Here is a 21576-nt window from a genome sequence, read left to right as displayed (position 1 = left end):
GGGATATCTGCACTTCCATGTTTGTTGCAGCACTGTTTACAGTAGACAAAATTTGGAAGCAACCTAAATGTCCATCAACAGATCAATGGATAAAGTAAACTGTAGTACTTATACACAATTGAGTACTATTCAGCCATAAACAAGGATGATATCCTGTCAGGTCACTATGTTAAGTGAAATAAGCTAGTCACAGAAAGATGAACATCACATGTTCTCACCTATTTATGGGATCTAAAAATCAAAACAATTGAACTCATGGAGACAGAGAGTTCTTAGAAGGATAGTTACCAGAGGCTGAGAAGGATAATGGGTGCATGAGAAGATGTGGATGGTTAATTGGTACAAATAAGTTATTAACAGAAAGAGTGAATAAGGCTCAATATTTGATCGCATAACAGGGTGACTACTGTTAGTAATAATTTAATTGTACATTTAAAAATAAATAAAAGAGGCCAGGCAGGGGGGCTCACACTTGTAATCTCAGCACTTTGGGAGGCCGAGGCAGACAGATCACTTGAGGTCAGGAGTTCAAGATCAGCCTGGCCAACATGGTGAAACCCTGTCTCTACAAAAATACAAAAATTAGCCAGGTGTGGTGGCAGGCACTTGTAATCCCAACTACTCAGGAGGCTGAAGCAGGAGAATTGCTTGAAGCTGGGAGGCGGAGGCTGCAGTAAGCCAAGACCGCACCACTGCACTCTAGCCTGAGCAACAAAGTGAGACTCTATCTCAAAAATAAAGCCAGGCGCAGTGGCTCATGTTGTAATCCCAACACTTTGGGAGGCAGAGGTAGGCGGATCACCTGAGGTTGGGAGTTCGAGACCAGCCTGACCAACATGGAGTAACCCCGTTTCCACTAAAAATACAAAATTAGCCGGGTGCGGTGGGCACATGCCTGTAACCCCAGCTATTCAAGAGGCTGAGGCAGGAGAATCATTTGAACTTAAGTGGTGGAGGTTGTAGTGAGCCAAGATAGTGCCACTACACTCCAGCCTGGGCAACAAGAGCAAAACTCCATCTCAATCAATGTAAAACAAAATAAAAATAACTAAAAGAGTATGATTGGATTGCTTATAACACAGAGGATAAATGCTTGAGGGGACAGGTACCCCATTTTCCATGATGTGATTATTATGCATGTGTATCTGCATAAAAACATCTCATGTACCTATAAATATATACTATGTACCCACAATATTTAAAAATACAAAATTTTTAAAAGAGATGAAGAATATCTTTGATACTTAGTAGAATGGACACGACAAAGGAAAGAATTAGTGAGTCTCAGTTTATGTCAGTAGATACTTCTAAAGTAAAAACCAATGATGGGCCAGGAATGGTGGCTCACACTTGTAATTCCTGCACTTTGGGAGGCCAAAGTGGGAGGATCACTTGAGACCAAGAGTTCAATACCAGCCTGGGCAATAGAGTGAGACCCTCATCTCTACCAAAAAAGAATTTGGCTGGGCGTGGTGGCTCATGCCTGTAATCCCAGCACTTTGGGAAGCCAAGGTGGGCGGGTTACTTGAGGTCAGGAGTTTGAGTCCAGCCTGGGCAACATGGCAAAATCTCATCTCTACTAAAAATGCAAAAAATTAGGCAGGCATGGTGGCGCATGCCTGTAATCCCAGATACTTTGGAGGCTGAGGCAGGAGAATTGCTTGAACCTGGGACAGGGAGGTTGTAGTGAGCCAAGATTACGCCACCGCACTCCAGCCTGGGTGACAGAGCATAACTCTATCTCAAAACAAACAAACAAAAAACAATAACAACAACTAAAAAGATTAAAAACCCCCAGAATATCCAAGAATGGTGAGACAACTATAAAAGGTGTAACATACACTTAATGAGAAAACCAGAAAGAGAAGAATAACAGAAAGGATCAAAGAAACATTTGAAGCAATAATGACTGAGAATTTCCCAAAATTGATGTCTGAAACCAAACCACAGACCCAAGAATTTTAAAAAACAACATGCAGGGTAAATACCAAAAAATCTATACATAGGCATATATAGATTATAATAAAATATATGTCTTCCCAGGTAAATAAATTTGATTTGGCGAATCATACTGTAAATTACACTATAAACAGAAAGATGTAGTATAAACAAAATCATAAGACCAATGCTAGAGTTGCAAAAAGTTATCTGTAACGTAGGTAGTGAATAAAATATCTAAAATATACAAAGAGCTCCTACAAAGTGAGATGATAATTTAGTGGGCAGATGATATCACCACTGACAATAAATGTTTTTATCTTAGTGTGTTTGTACTTTATAAAAATAACAAGGGGCCGGGCATGGTGGTTCACACTTGTAATCCCAGCACTTTGGGAAGCCAAGTCAGGTGGATCAACTGAGGTCAGGAGTTCAAGACCAGCCTGACCAATATGGTGAAACCCCGTCTCTACTAAAAATACAAAAAAATTAGCTGGGTGTGGTGGCAGGTGGCTGTAATCCCAGCTACTTGGGAGGCTGAGGCAGGAGAATCACTTGAACCAGGGAGGCGGAGGTTGCAGTGAGCTGAGATCGCACCACTTCACTCCAGCCTGGGCCAAAGAGCAAAACTCTGTCTTTCACACACACACACACACACACACACACACACACACACACACCCAAAAAAAAAGAAAAACAATTTTTAAAAATTCTTTAAAACTGACATATAAGTAAGAAACTGAAGCTTCATTTCCAAGCGGCTTTAATTGTCCTGGGCATTATTTTTCTTACTGAGAAGCTAGCTGCCAAAATCAGGTGAACTGTGTAGCTGTGTAGATTCGACTTGGAAGATTTGCCCCAGGTTATGCAGCTGGGCAGTAGCAAGAGTGTGTGCTGTACTTCTGGTTCCCATCCCATGGTTCTTTTATATCTTCCATGAAAAAAATGGCTCCCCCCAACCTCCTACAAAGTATAAGGATATTTTAGTAAAAATATACATGCCCATACACGAGACCCAGAAGAGCTCATGTGTGTCTCATGAAAACTGAAGCAAACCTGGAAAGCATGAAACAACTGGCAGCCAGTTCCAGGGGAAGCTTAATTTTGCCTACCTTTGTTTTATCATCTTTTTCTTTTTTACAGAGGGTCTCTAGAGCAAACAGTGTTGTGAGTTTAACCTAGCAATCCATGGAGCAGAAGCAGGAAGCAGGCTCAGCGTCCAGCCGGTGGATAAGGGGGACCTGTATAATTGTGCAGTTATGAGAATTTGGAAGGCTCAGCTCCCATATAGCATATCATTTCTTCCATCCAAATAACATTTAATGATTTGGCGGATAGTGATCTCCTGACCTTGCTCCACTTCTCAGAATGAGGGGGATTCAAGCACAGCATCTGTTAGTCACACTTCATAAATTAATTTGGTTCTTTGGTGTCTGTCTACAATGCTGTGTAGCAGGGAAAAATAATGGCGAGATGATAAGCAGAGCCACTGCATCCCACAGACAAAACAACTGTGAAGAGACTTTCCATTTTTAAAAAAACAGTTATTGTGGTATTGTCTAGATAGTCATAATGTCATCTGTATGGTTGAAAATGTAACCAGGCTGGGCGCGGTGGCTTATGCCTGTAATCCCAGCACTTTGGGAGGCTGAGGTGGGCGGATCACCTGAGGTCGGGAGTTTGAGACCAGCCTGACCAACATGGAGAAACCCCATCTCTACTAAAAATACAAAATTAGCCGGGCGTGGTGGCACACGCCTGTAATTCCAGTTACTCGGAAAGGCTGAGGCAGGAGAATTGCTTGAACCTGGGAGGCGGAGGTTGCGGTGAGCCGAGGTCACGCCACTGCACTCTGGCCTGGGCAACAAGAGTGAAACTCCGTCTCAAAAAAAAAAAAAAAAAAAAAAGGAAAAAAAGAAAATGTAACCAGGACATAAGGACATATCACTGCCAGTCCCTAGAATAAGAAAAAGTTTTCTCTCAGTATGAAAGGAAAAAAGAAGCATAGAGTTCAGGCTAATAACCCTCAGAAAAACTCCACTGAAAAAGAATCACTGATCTGTGCTTTCAGCCTGAAAATTCTGATTGTTGCTCTCATCTGTTCTTATTTTTGGCTGTAGTAATGCCACCAAATGATTACTTTCTAACAAAACCACAAAAAGTTTTGTACCTAAAAATTAGTGGGACTTTTAGCTGGCAGTCATCTGACAATGTCTAAGCTGAGAACAATTACAAAGCTCTGGTGTCTCTCATCTTCTGCCTCCAATAAATACCTTCAAGATATTTGTTACTTTTGCCTTTAATTGGAATGGTAGTGTACACACACACACACACACACACACACACACACATTTAATGTAAGCATTTGTTAGGGGAATGGCAGCCCTCATTCAATCTTCACAAAGTTGCTTTCAGGCTTACATCTCTCTAGATACGCTACATTTCTGATAGATGTTTCCAAGATAGTAGATGGCAAATTTAGTTCATATACATCTCAAAAACTATATTATACAAGTAAATGGTAGGTAATGGCAGGGATTCTTATCCCTGGTATCCATCGTTTGGTATCTAAGACTATCCAAGATTGATAGTCTTAGACAGTGGGGAATCTGATTAATCTGTAGCTGCTTATCCAACAGATTGGCTGGATGGCAGATCTGCCAAATGGGCAGTGTGAGTTCCTACAAAATAAAAAGAAAACGTAACCAAAAGAATTCTACCATGGAGGATTTAAAAAATGATATTATTGATTTTAAAATGTAAAATTTTGTTAACTTCTACAGTTCAAATTAATTTAATTAATTAATTAAATTTAGAGGTTCTTTAGAAGACAATTTTTAAAAATATTTTCTTTAATATTTTAGCTACACAGATATATTTCAGAATACAGATACATTTCAGAAGGCCACTGGAAAACTTTAACAACTTTTCTAGAAGGTTGGTCTGGGCACCTCTTACATAACCCCATGCCCAGTGATGCTGCCATTCTGATCTGTAGATATGGCGCCAGCTCCCTGCCTACCAGACCTGGCTTTGATGTGCTGCTTATTCAAGCCACAGACCTTCCACCCCCAGCGGACACTATTCCTCTGGCTATATCCAAACACCTGCAGAGGCCTCGATGTTTTTTCTGTCTAGGCTAATTTGTAAAGGGTTTTCCAGTGTACCCAGAGTTACCAAATTTTGTTCAATTCAGTGCCCTTGAGGAAGTACTAGTGTACCATGCAGGGCCTGGGTTTTACTTTGGCTTTTACAGTTTGTTTCCATTTTCCCATTTCATTTCTTAAAAATCTGTAGCTAGGCTCTGTGATGGCATTTAGTTTACATTACTTAGTAGCTATACAACAATTTAAGTATTAGAACATGGTAGGTGTGCCTTGAATCTAACGACAGGGTCAGAGGTGCCAGGACATGAAAGGAGAGTAGGCCTGTGAGGTGGTCCGACAGCTGGACCCAAAGGACTGAGAGAACTGACTTCAGATCAGAACAGTGCTGAAAAGACAGGGCCAGATGATTTGCTACAAAACTTTTCAGGGGCCAAAGTAGCAGTGAACAGGTGCAATCCCAGACTGGCTCTGTCTAAAGCCCTGTCTATGACGAGGAACATTTTAAAAGTGTCTCAATACCTGTGTGCCTGCAGCTCTCATGTTAATAGACAAACGACAGTTTGTCCTTCCCAATGTCAATGGCATTAAAATGAACTTTTTTTCTTTCAGAACAAGTTTGCCCTCTCCCTTGTTTTCCAGATACTCCGGTATCTGGAGCATCCTCAGAAAATATACTGGAATGGTAAATGAGCAGTTTTATCACATAGCATTAAGCAGATATGTTTAATTCCATATTATTTAGAAAGGAATCTAGGAGTTGCATAAAAGTGATGCACAACATAATCCAGAATGCGGAATAATGCCCAACAATGTTGATGGAAACCTATGAGAATTGTTAACTCGTGAAAAGTCTTTAATTAGGTTTTTTCTGGTAGAATCTGAGCCACTCTTTCTGCCATTTATTATGGTTTTAATGTGTCATTTCAGTGTAAGAAAACAGGAGCAGAAAATGTTCTTTTTCTGTTATCACAGCACATTTGTATTGCTCCATATACTTACCCAGAAACTCCCTCAGAAAGAACAGACCCCCACAGTGGATAATATAATTTTACTTACACTTCTATGCATAGAGCAAGTTTCTGTACTTCTAATTTGTAAGTGTGGTATATTAAATATTTGGAATATGTCTCTGCTTAAGTTATCTGTGCAAGTGGATCTGATCTGGGGGAGGTAAGGAAGATGGCAACATTTCCTATTATATAAATCCTTGAATGTCCTTTAAGGTAGCAGTCAACACTACCACCCTGATTCAGTCAGGCTAGGATTCTGAGTAAAGTTATCTGAACTCTTCCTGGTATGACCTTTGACCACCAAGAATGACGAACATTTTAAAACATGTGAGTCCTGTGGTACAAAAGAATCTGCCTGGACACTACCTCTTAACATTTTGTATTTGAGTGTGCAACCTGGGAGCACTCCCAGAACCTGCCCTGTGCTGGGAAGCATAATCACCTTCTACACATTTTATTCTGAGGTTTGAAATCCTGTTAACTGTGGATATGCCCACTTTGGCATTTTTCTAATGTCTCCTCTGAGTGAGTAATGTAATCTGAAACTTCCTAAGTGTAATTTCCAAGGAACTAATCCAAAAACATTAATTTTAAACAAATATTTTTTGAATCCTGCGTAGAGTAGTTTAGCTAAACTCTGTAGCCTGATCATGTGGAGCACTGGGACAGGAGTGTGTGTGAAAGGTGGATCATTTGCCTGCTGACCTGGCAGGATAACTGAGGTGGCTCCAACCCTTCCCCCAATAAGACCTCAGTGCAACTCACTGACAGCTCCTCCAGCCACCTCTGTCAAGGCTGGGACTTCTGCCCATCATTGGGTATTGCACTTACCCACCTGCTTTAGCCACAGTGGGTTCTTACCCAGGGATACTTCCCCTACTGGCCTGAAGCCTGACCATCAAACCAGTAAATACAATAATGGAGGAAAATAAATTAAAAAGTACATGCCAGAGGGGAATGAGATAAACGTCAAGAGACCTCTACCATTCCAACTCCATAGAAGACAATGAACTTGCTCACACATGGAGCACACTGCTACTACAACTAGCATATGAGAAAGTCATCATGCAAAGAATCTCTATAACCAAGGCACTCTTACAGAGTCTTCACCCCTGAAAGCACCAATAACCAAATTAGGCTATAATTAACTATAGGCATTAAAGTCACATCCTTAAGGGGAAAAATTTAAAAAACAGTCAAATCAAACATAAATTCAAGAATAATTGGAAGAAATAGGCTACCCCAATGAAAAGGAACTAGAAAAGTAACTCTGGTAATATGACAAAACAGGGTTCTATAACACCCCCAAAAGATCACACTAGCTTTCCAGCAATGGATCCAAACCAAGATGAAATCTTTGAAATACCAGATAAAGAATTCCAAGGTTGATTTTTTTTTCTTTTTCTTTCTTTCTTTTTTTTTTTTTTTTTTTTTTTTTTTTTTTTTTTTGAGACAGTCTCACTCTGTTGCCCAGGCTGGAGTGCAGTGGTGCAATCTCGGCTCACTGCAAGCTCTGCCTCCTAGGTTCACGCCATTCTCCTGCCTCAGCCTCCTGAGTAGCTGTGACTACAGGCGCCCGCCACCACACCCAATTTTTTGTATTTTTTGTATTTTTAGTAGAGACAGGGTTTCACCATGTTAGCCAGGATGGTCTTGATCTCCTGACCTCGTGATCTGCCTGCCTCGGCCTCCCAAAGTGCTGGGATTACAGGTGTGAGCCACCACGCCAGGCCAGAAAGTTGATTATTAAGCTATTCAAGGAGGTACCAGAGAAAAGTGGAAACTGTCAAAGAAATTCTAAAAGCAGTTCAAGATACGAATGAAAAATTTTCTAGAGAAATAGATATTATAAAGGAAAAGCAATCACAACTTCTGGAAATGAAAGACACATTCAGGGAATTACAAAATGTCATGGGAAGTTTTAACAATAGACTGTAAAAAGTGGACGAAAGAATTTCAGTGTGTGAAGATATACTTTTGAATTAACCCAATCAGATAAAAATAAAGAAAAAAGAATCAAACGAAATAAACAAAGTCTTCAAGAAATATGGGATCATGTAAAAAAAAAAAAAAAAAAAAAAAAAAAGCCAAACCTAAGAATAATTAGTGTTACTGAGGGAGAGGAGAAAACAAAAAGTCTGGAAAACTTACTTGAGGGAACAATTAAGGAAAACTTCCCTGGCCTGGCTAGAGATTTAGATTTAGATAAAGAACTCCTCAGAAATTCTCTGCAAAAAGATCTTCACCAAGGAATATAGTAATCAAGCTATTTAAAGCCAAAATGAAGGAAAGAATTATAAGAGCAGTCAGATAAAAGCATCAGGTAACCTATAAAGGAAAATCCGTCAGACTAAGAACAGACTTGACAGCAGAAACCTTACAAGCCAGAAGGGATTAGGGTCTGATCTTCAACCTCCTTAAACAGGATAACTGTCAGCTAAGAATTTTGAATCCAGCAAAACTAAGTTTTATAAATGAAAGAGAAAACAAGTCATTTTCAGACAAATGCTGAGGGAATTCGTCACTACCAAACTAGCACTATAAAAAACTCTAAAAAGAGTTCTAAACCTTGAAACAAAAGCTCAAAATGCACCAGAATAGAACTTTCTGAAAGCATAAAACTCACAGGGCCTAAAAACAATAACACAATGAAAAAAAATCTAGATAATAATTAACATAATGAACAGTATCTCACATCTCAATATTAATGTTGAATGTAAATGGCCTAAATGCTCCACTTAAAAGATACAGAATGGATTTTTTAAAATTACAAACCAAATATCTACTGTCTTCCAGAGACTAACCTCACACAGAAGGATTCATGTAAACTCAAGGTAAAGGGAGCAAAAAGATACTCCACACAAATAAAAACCAAAAGCAAGCAGGCATAGCTATTCTTATATCAGACAACAGACTTCAAAGCAACAACAGTAAAAAAATAAAAAAAAAAAAAAAGACAAAGAAAGTCATTATATGATAAAAAGATCACTCCAAGAAGAAGATATTACAGTCCTAAATTTATATGCACCTAACACTGGAACTCCCAGATTCGTAAGACAATTACTACTAGACCTAAAAAATGAGATAGACAGCAACACAATAATAGTGGAAGGCTTCAATGCACCATTGATAGCACTAGACAAATCAGAGACAGAAAGTCAACAAAGAAACAATGGACTTAAATGATGCACTAGAATAAATGGACTTAGATATTTATAGAACATTCTACCAAAGAACTGTAGAATATACATTCTTCTCATCAGCAGGTGAAACATTCTCCAAGATAGTGTTAAATACAGTGAGTTCTGTATGTTCAGTTCTTTGTTCTCCATTTTAAAGTTGAACTTCCTCATTCTCGTCTCCTTGACCCTAGTTTCAGTAAACAACATTTTTCACCAGTTCTAATCAGTAGTTCACATCTGTTCCCCTGGTCACCTGCTCCATGCTGAGTCACTCCTGGTCACCTGCTCTGAGTCACCTTTAGTCACCTGTTCCATAACTGTCCTTCCCACCAAAACTGCTCACCCCACCATTCTGGTTCATACCCCTGCTCTCTTTAAAATAGCCAGTCAGAATTAGCTTAGTCTGTGTGGTCCAACCCTGGCCAATAGGGGAACGACAGACACAGCAGTAGGGGTTACCTGTATCAGACATAAGAACCCTTCCCCCTCCCTTGTTCAGGTGTGCTCTCGCAATTGCTCCATCTAAGAGATGCACCCTTCTATAGAAGTAAAATTGCCTTGCTGAGAAAATTCGTGTTTGAGTGCTATTTCTTTTGCGGCACCAAAAATTTATTTCTAGCAAATTTGGGGGCCCATCTGGGATTCCCATTCTCCTCTGGGGAGGGTCTAGACCTCTCCCATGAGGAGACATGGCCCGCTGCCTCATTGCAGCGGCCTCGGGGGTAAGGAATTGAGACCCACCTGGTGTGATGAATAAACCCGGACTCAGCAATGCAGAAAGAAACTGGCTGGCAACCTGGGGGAAAGGATCCTCACATACCATGGCGACCAGGTAATTCTGTGCACAGACCAAGGTAAGAAACATCACAGGGGCAGCAAAGTATTTCCTTGGTGGTCAGGATATTCTGGGGGATGAAAGTGTGTGTGAATGCAAGGAGCCTCCAGCAGGTGGGGCTAAAGGATAGGCGAGACAGCTCTAATATGAGAGATTGAGTCTAATAGCCCTAGCAAGCCCCCAGAGAAGGATAGGTAAGACATCTGTAACACGAGAGATTGAGCCTAACCAGGACCGAATATGGGAAATAGCCCGAGTAAGGTAAGAGATAAAAAGGATAAAGTTAACAACAATAATATTCCCCCTAATAGTCCCCTAGGCCTAATGTTAAAATATTAGAAGAAGAAAAAAACCTTAGAGAAATGATAATTGAAAGAATTCGAGAGTCTGTAGCCCACATCCAAAGCATTACAAAAGCTTTCAATATACAACAAGGAAAAGATGAAAGACCTATAAAATTCCTAGGAAGACTCAAGAGCAAATGAGGAAATATGTAGGTCTAGAATTAGAAGACTCCCCTCAAATAAGGGATGTTAAAGCTTTATTTTGTAACTAATAGTTGGCCAGATATTAACAAGAAATTACAAGAGATAGAGAACTGGAAAGATAGACCTATAGAAGAGCTTCTAAGAGAAGCCCAAAAAGTATATGTAAAAAGAGATGAAGGAAAAACAAAAGCAGAAAGCAAAAATTGTGCTCTCCACCATATAATAAAGTACCCGGGGGCCAGAACCTATAAAGAACCTAAACCCCCACTCTCCAGGCAATATAAAGGGTACGAAATAGTAAAGCCAGAAGACTCAAAGGTAGAAAAAAAAAGAGACAGAACGAATGTTTCAGATGCAGAAAATTAGGTCACTTTAAAAGACAATGTCCTGAAAGAAAAGAAAGAAAAAGTCATCCCACTTAAAGCTTTTGAAGAAGACTATGGAAGTCAGGGGCTCTATCTTTTTTTATCTTAAGTCCCATCAAAAGCCCTTAATAAATTTAGAAGTGGGATCTAAACTTAAGCTTATTACCTTTTTAATCAACTCAGAAGCAGCTCACTCCTCGGTTTGTTATCTTCCATCCAGTGTAACTTGTTCACAATAATTTTTTATCTCAGGAGTAAAAGGAGAAGCGTTTAAAACAAAAATCTTAGAGGAGACAGGACTAAAATCCAAAAACCGATCAGCTAATACCAAATTTCTGTCAATTCTGGACACAGAGACAAATCTATTAGGAAGAGATTTAATGCTAGAATTAGGCTTAGGCCTCCAAATCAATCATGGAAAATTCTTCCCCTCCCCTCCCTAATCTTGCTCACCACCACAGATGAAGAACACATTCATCTGGAGATATGGTCAAAAGACTGGAATTGAGGAAAGTTAGATTCCTCTGATTCATGTTAAATTAAAAACCCCTAGGGAAGTAGTAAAGCGAATGCAATACCCTATTCTTTTAGAAGCCAGGGTAAATTTAAAACCTATAATTGAAGATCTTCTTTGTGATGGGCTTCTTAAACCCTGTATGTCTCCCTATAACACTCCAGTACTGCCTGTGAAGAAGCCAGATGGGTTAGTGCAAGACCTTAGAGCTATTAATCAAATAGTCCAAACTACACAGCCTGTTGTTCCCAATCCTTATACTATTATCAGTAGGATCTCATACAGTCACCAGTGGTTTACAGTAATAGATTTAAAAGATGCCTCTGGGCTTGTCCATTAGTAGAGGGCAGCCGGGACCTATTTATCTTTGAGTGGGAAGACCCTCACTCTGGTTGAAAACAGCAATACCAATGGACAGTCTTACCCCCAGGGGTTTACGGAGTCTCCAAATTTAGTCAAATATTAGAACAAGTCATTTAATTAGCAAAGGTAAACAGAAAATTGAGCTTGAATGAATTAAAGGCCTCATATCCTTGCCTCTGCCAGAGACTAAACAAAAACTTAGAAAATTTTAAGGTTAGTCAGATACTGTCATCTATGGACAGACTCTTATACCCTTATACAAAAAGCTCACACAAGACGGGCCAAACCCCTCATTTGGCAATTACCAGAAATGCAACAAGTGGAAAGGTAAAATATCTGTTAGTAACTGCCCCTGTCTCAGCTTTACCTTCCTTAAGCAGCCATTCCATGTTTTTGTCAGTGTAAACAAGGGCATAACCTTAGAGGTACTTACCCAAGAGTATGGAGGCCACTTGCAACCCGTAGCCTTCCTATCAAAAATCCTAAACCCAGTAACCTGCAAATGGCCCAGATACATTCAATCTGTAGCAGCAACTGCTTTGCTAACAGAAGAAAGTAGAAAAATAACTTTTGGAGGAAACATCACTGTGAGCGCACCTCACCAGGTCAGGACTATCCTAAGTCAGAAAGCAAAAAGGTAGCTTACTGACTCAAGAATCTTAAGGTATGAGGCTATTCTGGTAGAAAAAGATGATTTAACATTAACCACTGATAATTCGTTTAACCCAGCAGGTTTCCTAACAGGGGATCCAAATCTAGAGAAAGATCACACATGTTTAGATTTAATTGATTACCATACAGCAGTCTGACCAGACCTAGGAGAAACTCCCTTCAGGACAGGACGACACTTATTTATAGATGGCTCTTCCTGGGTGATTTAGGGAAAATGACACCATGGGTATTCAGTAATTAATAGAGAAACTCTTGTAGAAATAGAGTCAGGAAAATTGCCTAATAATTGGTCTGCTCAAACGTGTGAGCTGTTTGCACTCAGCCAAGCCTTAAAGTACTTACAGAACCAGGAAGGAACCATCTATACTGATTCTAAGTACACCTGTGGAGTGGCTCATACATTTGGAAAAATTTGGACTGAACAAGGTCTTATTAATAGCAAAGGCCAAGACGTAGTCCACAAGGAATTAGTCACCCAAATATTAAATAACCTTCAGTCGCCAAAAGAAATAGTTATTGTCCATGTCCCTGGACACCAGAAAAGCCTTTTGAAAGTTGAGGAAATAACCTAGCAGACCAGATAGCCAAACAGGTGACCATCTCTTAGCTGTACCACTGGCCTGCTTTGCAGGTAGGTAAAACCTAGGACACACGGAGTTAAATGCAGAATAAACCCGACTTATCTGCACTTCTGTCTAGGTCCTAGGCTCTACACCTAGCACATAATTAAAATCCCAAACTTACAAAGTTTTCAACAAAAGTAAAAGTTAACAGTATAACATGTATTATCCCCACTTCTAATCTTGTGGCCTTAGGCAGTTTAGTCCACAGACATGAAGGAAGTTTGCTTTGGGAAAGAACGATTATCATCTTTGACATTAAAAAAAGGAGAATTGATGTAAAAAGAGTCTTATACGGTAAATTCTTGTCCTAAAGTAAATTAATGGGTTGTTTAAAGAAAGGGATGTTTACAAAAAGTCAGAAAGTTGAGGCATGTCAAAGATTGTCTGTGAAAGTCATGAAAAATGTATTAAAAGGGAATCTATGCAAGAAATGTCGTATAATTTAAAATTAGGCCTCCTGAATGTAAAACTATTGAAGAAACAGTTTACATGCAAGGTGTGTAAGGAAAGTAAAATATACTTTAAATTATTAGGAGGCATAAGAATGTGGATTTTTACCTACATTAAAAGGTTAAAAAAATGTTTTGAAGGTTTATGCAAGTTTTGAAACGTTAATTGTAAAGGAAATTCTTTGTGTGAACATACTGCCTAAAGTGAAAGGGGTATCATCCAGTTTTTCTGTAAATTGAACATTAAAATAAAAGCACAATGTTTTTTTCTTAAAGCACTAACCTGTTCTTTAACAAATTATAAAGGGTTAAAAAGAGTGTATAAAAATCTTACCTTATGGTTAGACATTAAAATTGGATAAATATGTCTACAGGTTTTATTAAAATTGAGTTTAACATTAATAGCACACTGATATAAAGGTGAAATTTAGCTTATTTGGTATAAAAATCATATAGGAAGCATTGTCAAATATAAAATGGTGTTTGGCTTTCTTTGGTCTAAAAACTAATAAAAATAGGTGCTAAAGAGAATTCAGAAGGAAAATAGATATTGCCAGACCAGAGAGAAATGTTATCCAAACCCCTTATGAGGAAAATCTTGTCCCAACCACATCAAGGGACCCATTGGGGGCCCCAGGGCATGTGTGATGCAGTTCTCAGAGTTTATGGGTTTATGGGTGCATAGGAATTTATATCCTGGCCAAACATGTACAGACAGTTGTTTAGTATGACAGAAAAAAAAAAAAAACCCACAAAACCTAATAAACTATAAAAGATTACCCCTTGGGGGAAGGAGTCCAGGCTTAAGGCCATTCCAAAGTATCCAAGTTGATTACACAGAAATGCCTCCAATAGGTCGTCTAAAATACTTACTAGTGATAGTAGATCACCTCACTCACTGGGTCAAAGCTATTCCCTTTTCAAATGCAACAGCCAATAATGTAGTCAAAGCCCTAATTGAAAATATAGTGCCCAGGTTTGAACTGATAGAAAATATTGACTCAGGCAATGGAACTCATTTCACCGCACACATAATTAAAAAGCTATCCCAAACATTAGACATTAGGTGGGAATACCATACTCCCTGGCATCTACCTTCATCAGGGAGAGTAGAAATAATAAATCAGACTTTAAAGAACCACTTAACAAAATTGGTTCTGGAGACTCAGTTACCATGGGCCAAGAGCCTTCCTATTAGCCCTGCTAAGAATCTGAACTGCCCTGTGGAAAGATATTGGTCTTTCTCCTGATGAGATGCTCTACGGATTGCCTTATTTACACTCCACTGCTGACAATCCTACCTTTGAAACAAAAGATCAATTTCTTAAAAATTATATACTTGGCCTGTCTTCTACTTTCTCTTCTCTTAAAACTAAAGTTCTCTTAGCATAGGCACCACCCCCGGAGCTCCCAGTGCATCAACATCAACCTGAGGATCACGTCCTCATCAAAAGCTGGAAAGAGGAGAAGCTGGAGCTGGCCTGGGAAGGATCTGGCCTAGTGCTCCTAAGTACTGAAACCGTAGACCGGACAGCAGAGAGAGGATGGACCCATCACACCTGAGTCAAGAAAATGCTGCCGCTTCTGGGCCATAGTCCCAGGGGAAAACCCTACCAAACTAAAGCTAAGAAAAATTTAACTCTCTTTCATCTATCCCATTACTCCTTATTTCCTCACTCTATTACTGACCACCTAGCTATTAATGTAACCAAGTAAATTTTGCCTCAAACTATTACATTTGATGCTTGCCTTGTTATACCGTGTGGAGACTGGCCAAGTCAAAGATAGCTCTCCACTTCAGAAAAGTACGTCTGTCCTTCCAGGCTCTCCTCAGACTGGACACTAGTGAATTGGGATCATTTTGTCTGGGAAGATTTCGATGAAGACCCCAGTGTCAACTGGGAGTCTTGCCCCCCACCCCCAATCCAGAGCTTTTATGCCATAGTTGGTCCAACGTTCTGTAGACCACTAAAGAGCAAGGATGGGCTGCCCCAACCAGTAGTTGTAATTTCCTAAAACCATACATTCATTTTACTAAAGCAACAGCTTCCCCTAACTGTCAGTTAAACCCCTAACTGTAGTGCAATCCAATACAGGTTATTATCCCAAACCCTAAAAATTCTTCCCCTTCTCCAAGCTGGTTCCCTTCTTTAAGTCAGTTTTATGGGGGCTGAGGTTTCAGGAAGAGACTCTATCGGATCCTTTGAAACATGTTTCATTGATCCCCCACCACCTACACCTTCCCCTAAGTCTTCTTCCAAAATCTTTCACAACGAAATGGTTGTTCCACCTCCATCTAATGACAAGACCAAGGTAGCTATTGTAGAAGTTAAAGATCTAAAACAAACTTTGGCAATTGAGACAGGATATCAAGATACGAATGCCTGGTTGGAATGGATCAAATATTCCATCCACACTTTAAACAAAAGCAATTGTTATGCTTGTGCACACAGCAGGCCAGAGGACCAGGTTGTCCCATTTCCACTAGGATGGTCCTCCAGTCGACCAGGCATGGGCTGTATGGTAGCTCTTTTCCAGGATTCCACAGCCTGGGGTAACAAGTCATGCCAAGCTCTCTCTCTGCTATATCCTGAAGTTCGACACCCTGCGGGTCAGCCCCCGAGGGCCATCCAACCTCCGTCTCCCGACATTAAGTTCACTTCATGTCTCTCATGACAAGGGGGAAACTTAGGGTTCCTTGGAGACCTGAAGGGATGAGGTGAGCTTAAGAATTTTCAAGAGCTTACCGATCAATCGGCCCTTTTTCATCCCCGAGCATATGTAAGGTGGTATTGTGGTGCACCTTTACTGGACACTCTGCCAAGTAACTGGAGTGGCACTTGTGCTGTAGTCCAATTGGCTATTCCTTTCACCTTGGCATTTCATCAACCAGAGAGAAGAAAAATGCAACACTGTAAAACAAGAGAAGCTCCTTATGGGTCTTTTGACTCTCATGTTTACTTAGATGCAATTGGAGTCCCACGAGGGGTACCAGATAAAGTTAAATCTTGAGATCAAATAGGATTTGAGTCAATATTTTGGTAGGTGACAATAAAAACATAGATTGGATAAATTACATTTATTACAACCAACAGTGGTTTATTAACTACACTAGAGGTGCTGTTAAAGGAATAGCTGAGCAATTAGTGGCTACTAGCCAGACAGCTTGGGAAAATAGAACAGCCTTAGACATGATATTAGCAGAAAGAGAAGGAGTTTGTGTCATGATTAAAACTCAGTGTTGCACCTTCGTCCCAAACAATACTGCCCCTGATGGAAGTATAACAAAGGCATTGCAAGGTCTAACTGCTCTGTCCAATGAGTTAGCCAAAAACTCAGGAGTAAATGACCCCTTCACATGGTGGCTAGGAAAATGGTTTGGTAAATGGAAAGGAATCATAGCCTCAACTCTTACTTCTCTCACAGCCATAGTAGGTGTACTCATTCTTGTCAGGTATTATGTCATACCATGCATCCATGGGCTGGTGCAAAGACTCAGAGAGACAGCACTTACTAAAACCTCCCTTGGCCGGGCATGGTGGCTCACACCTGTAATCCCAGCACTTTGGGAGGCTGAGGCAGGTGGATCACCAGGTCAGGAGATTGAGACCATCCTGGCTAACATGGTGAAACCCTGTCTCTACTAAAAATACAAAAAATTAGCTGGATGTGGTGGCGGCTGCCTGTAGTTCCAGCTACTTGGGAGGCTGAGGCAGGAGTATGATGTGAACCCAGGAGGCGGAGCTTTCAGTGAGTAGAGATCACGCCACTGCACTCCAGCCTGGGTGACAGAGCAAGACTCTGTCTAAGAAAAAAACAAAACACCCTCCCTTAACTCTCCTCCACCTTATTCCGAGAAGTTTCTTCATTTAGAGAATCAAGCAGAACTAAGCCAACACATGTTAAGGAAGTTTGAAGAGAAAGAACTGTAAAATTCAAGAGGGGGAAAATTGTTAAATACAGTGAGTTCTAACTTTCTCTTCAAATAATAAGTATGTCAGTATGTTCAGTTCTTTGTTCTCCATTTTAAAGTTGAACTTCCTTGTTCTCCTCATCTCCTTGCCCCTAGTTTCAGTAAACAACCTTTTCCACCAGTTCTAATCAGTAGTTCACATCTGTTCCCCTGATCATCTGCTCCATCCTGAGTCACCCCTGGTCACCTGCTCTGACCTGAGTCACTTTTAGTCACCTGTTCCATAACTATCTTTCCCGCTGAAACTGCTCACCCTGCCACTCTGGTTTATACTCCTGCTCTCTTTAAAATAGCTAATTGGAATTAGCTTAGACTATGCGGGAGACGGAGGCTGGATGGCCCTCGGGAGCTGACCCGCAGGGTGTCGAACTTCAGGATATAGCAGAGAGAGAGCTTGGCATGACTTGTTACCCCAGGCTGTGGAATCCTGGAAAAGAGCTACCATACAGCCCATGCCTGGTCGACTGGAGGACCATCCTAGTGGAAATGGGACAACCTGGTCCTCTGGCCTGCTGTGTGCACAAGCATAACAATTGCTTTTGTTTAAAGTGTGGATGGAATATTTGATCCATTCCAACCAGGCATTCGTATCTTGATATCCTGTCTCAATTGCCAAAGTTTGTTTTAGATCTTTAACTTCTACAATAGCTACCTTGGTCTTGTCATTAGATGGAGGTGGAACAACTGTTTCGTTGTGAAAGATTTTGGAAGAAGACTTAGGGGAAGGTGTAGGTGGTGGGGGATCAATGAAATGTGTTTCAAAGGATCCGATAGAGTCTCTTCCTGACACCTCAGCCCCCGTAAAACTAATAAGCTCAATTAGAAATGAAACTTGAGATACTCAACTGATATACCACAGAAATACGAAAGATCATCTGAGACTGCTATGAACACATTTATGCACACAAACTAGAAAACCTAGAGGAAATTCCTGGAAACATAAGACCCTCCTAGATTAAATCAGGAAGAAACAGAAACTCTGAACAGACCAATAACAAAAAGTGAGACTGAATTAGTAATTTAAAAATTGCCAACAACTAAAGCCCAGGACATGATGGATTCAAAGCTGAATTCTACCAGACACTCACAGAAGGATTGGTACCAATCCTACTGAAACTATTCTAAAAAAATGAGAAAGAAGGGAAAGAAGGAATCTGCCCTAAACCATTCTAAGAAGCCAGTATTACCCTGACAGCAAAACCAGGAAAGAACATGACAAAAAAAGAAAACTACAGACCAATGTCTCTGATGAACATAGATGCAATAATCCTCAACAAAATACTAGCTAACTGAATCAAACAGCACATTAAAAAGATAATACATCATAATCAAGTGATTTTCATCCCAGGGATGCAGGGATGGTTCAACATATACATGTCAATAAATGTGATATCACATAAACAGAATTAAAAACAAAAACCATATGATCATCTCAAGAGATTCAGAAAAAGCATTCAACAAAATCCAGCATCCCTTTATGATAAAAACCCTCAACAAACTAAGCATAGAAGAGACTTACCTCAAAATAATAAATGCCATCTATGACAGACCCATAGCCAACATCATACTGAATGGGGAAAAGTTGAAAGCATCCCTGAGAACAGGAACAAGACAAGAACTCCCACTTTCACCACTCCTATCCAACATAGTTCTGGAAGTCCTGGCCAGAACAATCAGACAAGAGAAAGAAATAAAGGGCATCCAAATTGGAAAACAGAAAGTCAAAATATCTGTGTTTGCAGATGATATAACTGTATACCTAGAAAATCCTAAAGACTCCTCCAAAAGACTCTTAGATTTGATGAAGGAATTCAGTGAAGTCTCAGGTTACAAAATCAATGTACACAAATTAGTAACACTGCTATACACCAACAACCACCAAACTGAGAATCAAATCAAGAACTCAATTCCTTTTACAACAGCTGCAAAAAAATTATAATATTTAGGAATACACTTAACCAAGGAAGTGAAAGATCTCTACAGATTACAAAACACTGCTGAAAGACATCATAGATGACACAAACAAATGGAAACATATCCCATGTTCATGGATTGGAAGAATCAATATTGTGAAAATGATACCTCCCCAAAGCAATCTACAGATTCAATACAATTCTCATCAAAACATCAACATCATTTTTCACAGAATTAAAAAAAAAAATCCTAAAATTTAAGGAACCAAAAAAAAATCCCAAATACCCAAAGCAATCCTAAGCAAAAAGAACAAATCTGGAGGCATCACATTACTGAACTTCAAATTATACTACAAGACTGTAGTTACCCAAACAGCATGGTACTCATATTAAAGTACGCACATAGGCTGGGTGTGGTGGCTCATGCTTGTAATTCCAGCACTTTGGGAGGCTGAGGTGGGTGGATCACCTGAGGTCAGGTGTTCGAGACCAGCCTGACCAACATGGAGAAACCCCGTCTGTACTAAAAATACAAAATTAGCCAGGTACAGTGGCACATGCCTGTAATCCCAGCTACTCTGGAGGCTGAGGCAGGAGAATCACTTGAACCTGGGAGGCAGAGGTTGTGGTGAGCCGAGATCATGCCATTGCACTCCAGCCTGGACAACAAGAGCGAAATTCCACCTCAAAAAACAAAACAAAACAAAACAAACAAAAAAAGAAAGTAGGCACATAGACCAATGGAACAGAATAGAGAACCCAAAAATAAACCCAAACATGTACAGCCAACTGATCTTTGACAAAGCATATAAAAACATTTTAAATTGGGAAATGACACCCTGTTTAATAAATGGGGGTGGGAAAACTGGATAGTCACATATAGAAGAATGAAAATGGATCCCTATCTCTTACCTTATACAAAAATGAACTCCAGATGGATGAAAGATGTAAATATAAGATCTGAAATCATAAAAATTCTAGAAGACAGCATTGCCAAACTCTTCTAGACATCAACCTAGGCAAAGAAAGAATTCATGACTAAGACCCCAAAAGCAAATGCAACAAAAACAAAAAAGGGACCTAATTAAACTAAAAATCTTCTGCTCAACAAAAGAAATAGAGTAAAAAGACAACCCACAGAATGTGTAAAAATATTTGCAAACTACGCATCTGACAAAGAACTAGTATCCAGAATCTACAAGGAACTCAAACAAGAAAAAAATCTCATCGAAAAGTGGGCAAAGGACATGAATACACATTTCTAAAAAGAAGATATACAATGGCCAACACACATATGAAAAAAATGCTCAACATTACTAATCATCAGGGAAATGCAAATTAAAACCACAATGAGATACCACCTTACTCCTGTTAGAATGGCCATTATTAAAAAGTTTCAAAACAATAGATGTTGGCATGGGTATGGTGAAAAGAGAATGCTTATACGCTGCTGATGGGAATGTAAATTAGTACAACCTCTATGGAAAATAGTATGAATATTCCTTAAAGAACTAAAAGTAAGTCTACCATTCAATCCTGCAATCCCACTACTGGGTATCTAACCTAAAGGAAAAAAAGATCATTATATGAAAAAGACACTTGCCACACATATATGTTTACAGCAGCACAATTCACAATTGCAAAGATGTGAAACCAACCTAAGTGCCCATCAACTAATGAGTGAATAATGAAAATGTGATAAATATACACCATGGGGTACTACTCAGCCATTAAAAGGAATAAAATAATGTCTTTTGCAGCAACCTGGATGGAGGTGGAGGCAATTATTCTAAGTGATGTAACTCAGGAATGGAAAACCAAAAACCATGTGTTCTCACTTATAAGCTATGAGTTCATAAAGGCACACAGAATGATATAATGGACTTCAGAGACTCAGAAGGCAGGGAAGAAGGGAGGGAGGAAGGGTGGGGAGAGAGGCTAGGAATAAAAAATTACACATTAGATACAATGTACACTAGCCGAGTATCCGGTACACTGAAATCTCAGAATTCACCACTATATAATTCACCAATGTAACAACAACAACAAAAAAAACCACTTGTACCTCAAAAGCTATTGATATAAAAATTTTTTTTAAAAGTACAGACCAAGGCAACACGTCCTTCACATATAGCCAAGCAGCC

At 39.7% G+C, this 21576-nt stretch overlaps 1 protein-coding gene across 3 annotated transcripts in view; it reads right to left on the bottom strand.

The window, feature by feature from the left end:
- Positions 1-21576, bottom strand: part of LOC126949163 (putative protein TPRXL) — an 86929-nt gene that overhangs the window by 57681 nt on the left and 7672 nt on the right. Inside the window, exon 2 of one of the 3 annotated variants that reach the window (XM_050781793.1) lies at positions 20345-20447. The exons of the other annotated variants lie outside the window; for them this stretch is intronic. The gene's annotated coding sequence lies outside the window, so the exon portion shown is untranslated. The remainder of the gene's footprint in view (positions 1-20344; positions 20448-21576) is intronic. 3 annotated transcript variants of the gene reach the window in all.

This window comes from Macaca thibetana, chromosome 2 (assembly GCF_024542745.1).
Source record: "Macaca thibetana thibetana isolate TM-01 chromosome 2, ASM2454274v1, whole genome shotgun sequence".
Lineage (NCBI taxonomy): Eukaryota > Metazoa > Chordata > Mammalia > Primates > Cercopithecidae > Macaca > Macaca thibetana.
Note: the sequence above shows the minus strand (reverse complement) of the source record. Positions and strands in the feature narration are given on the sequence as shown.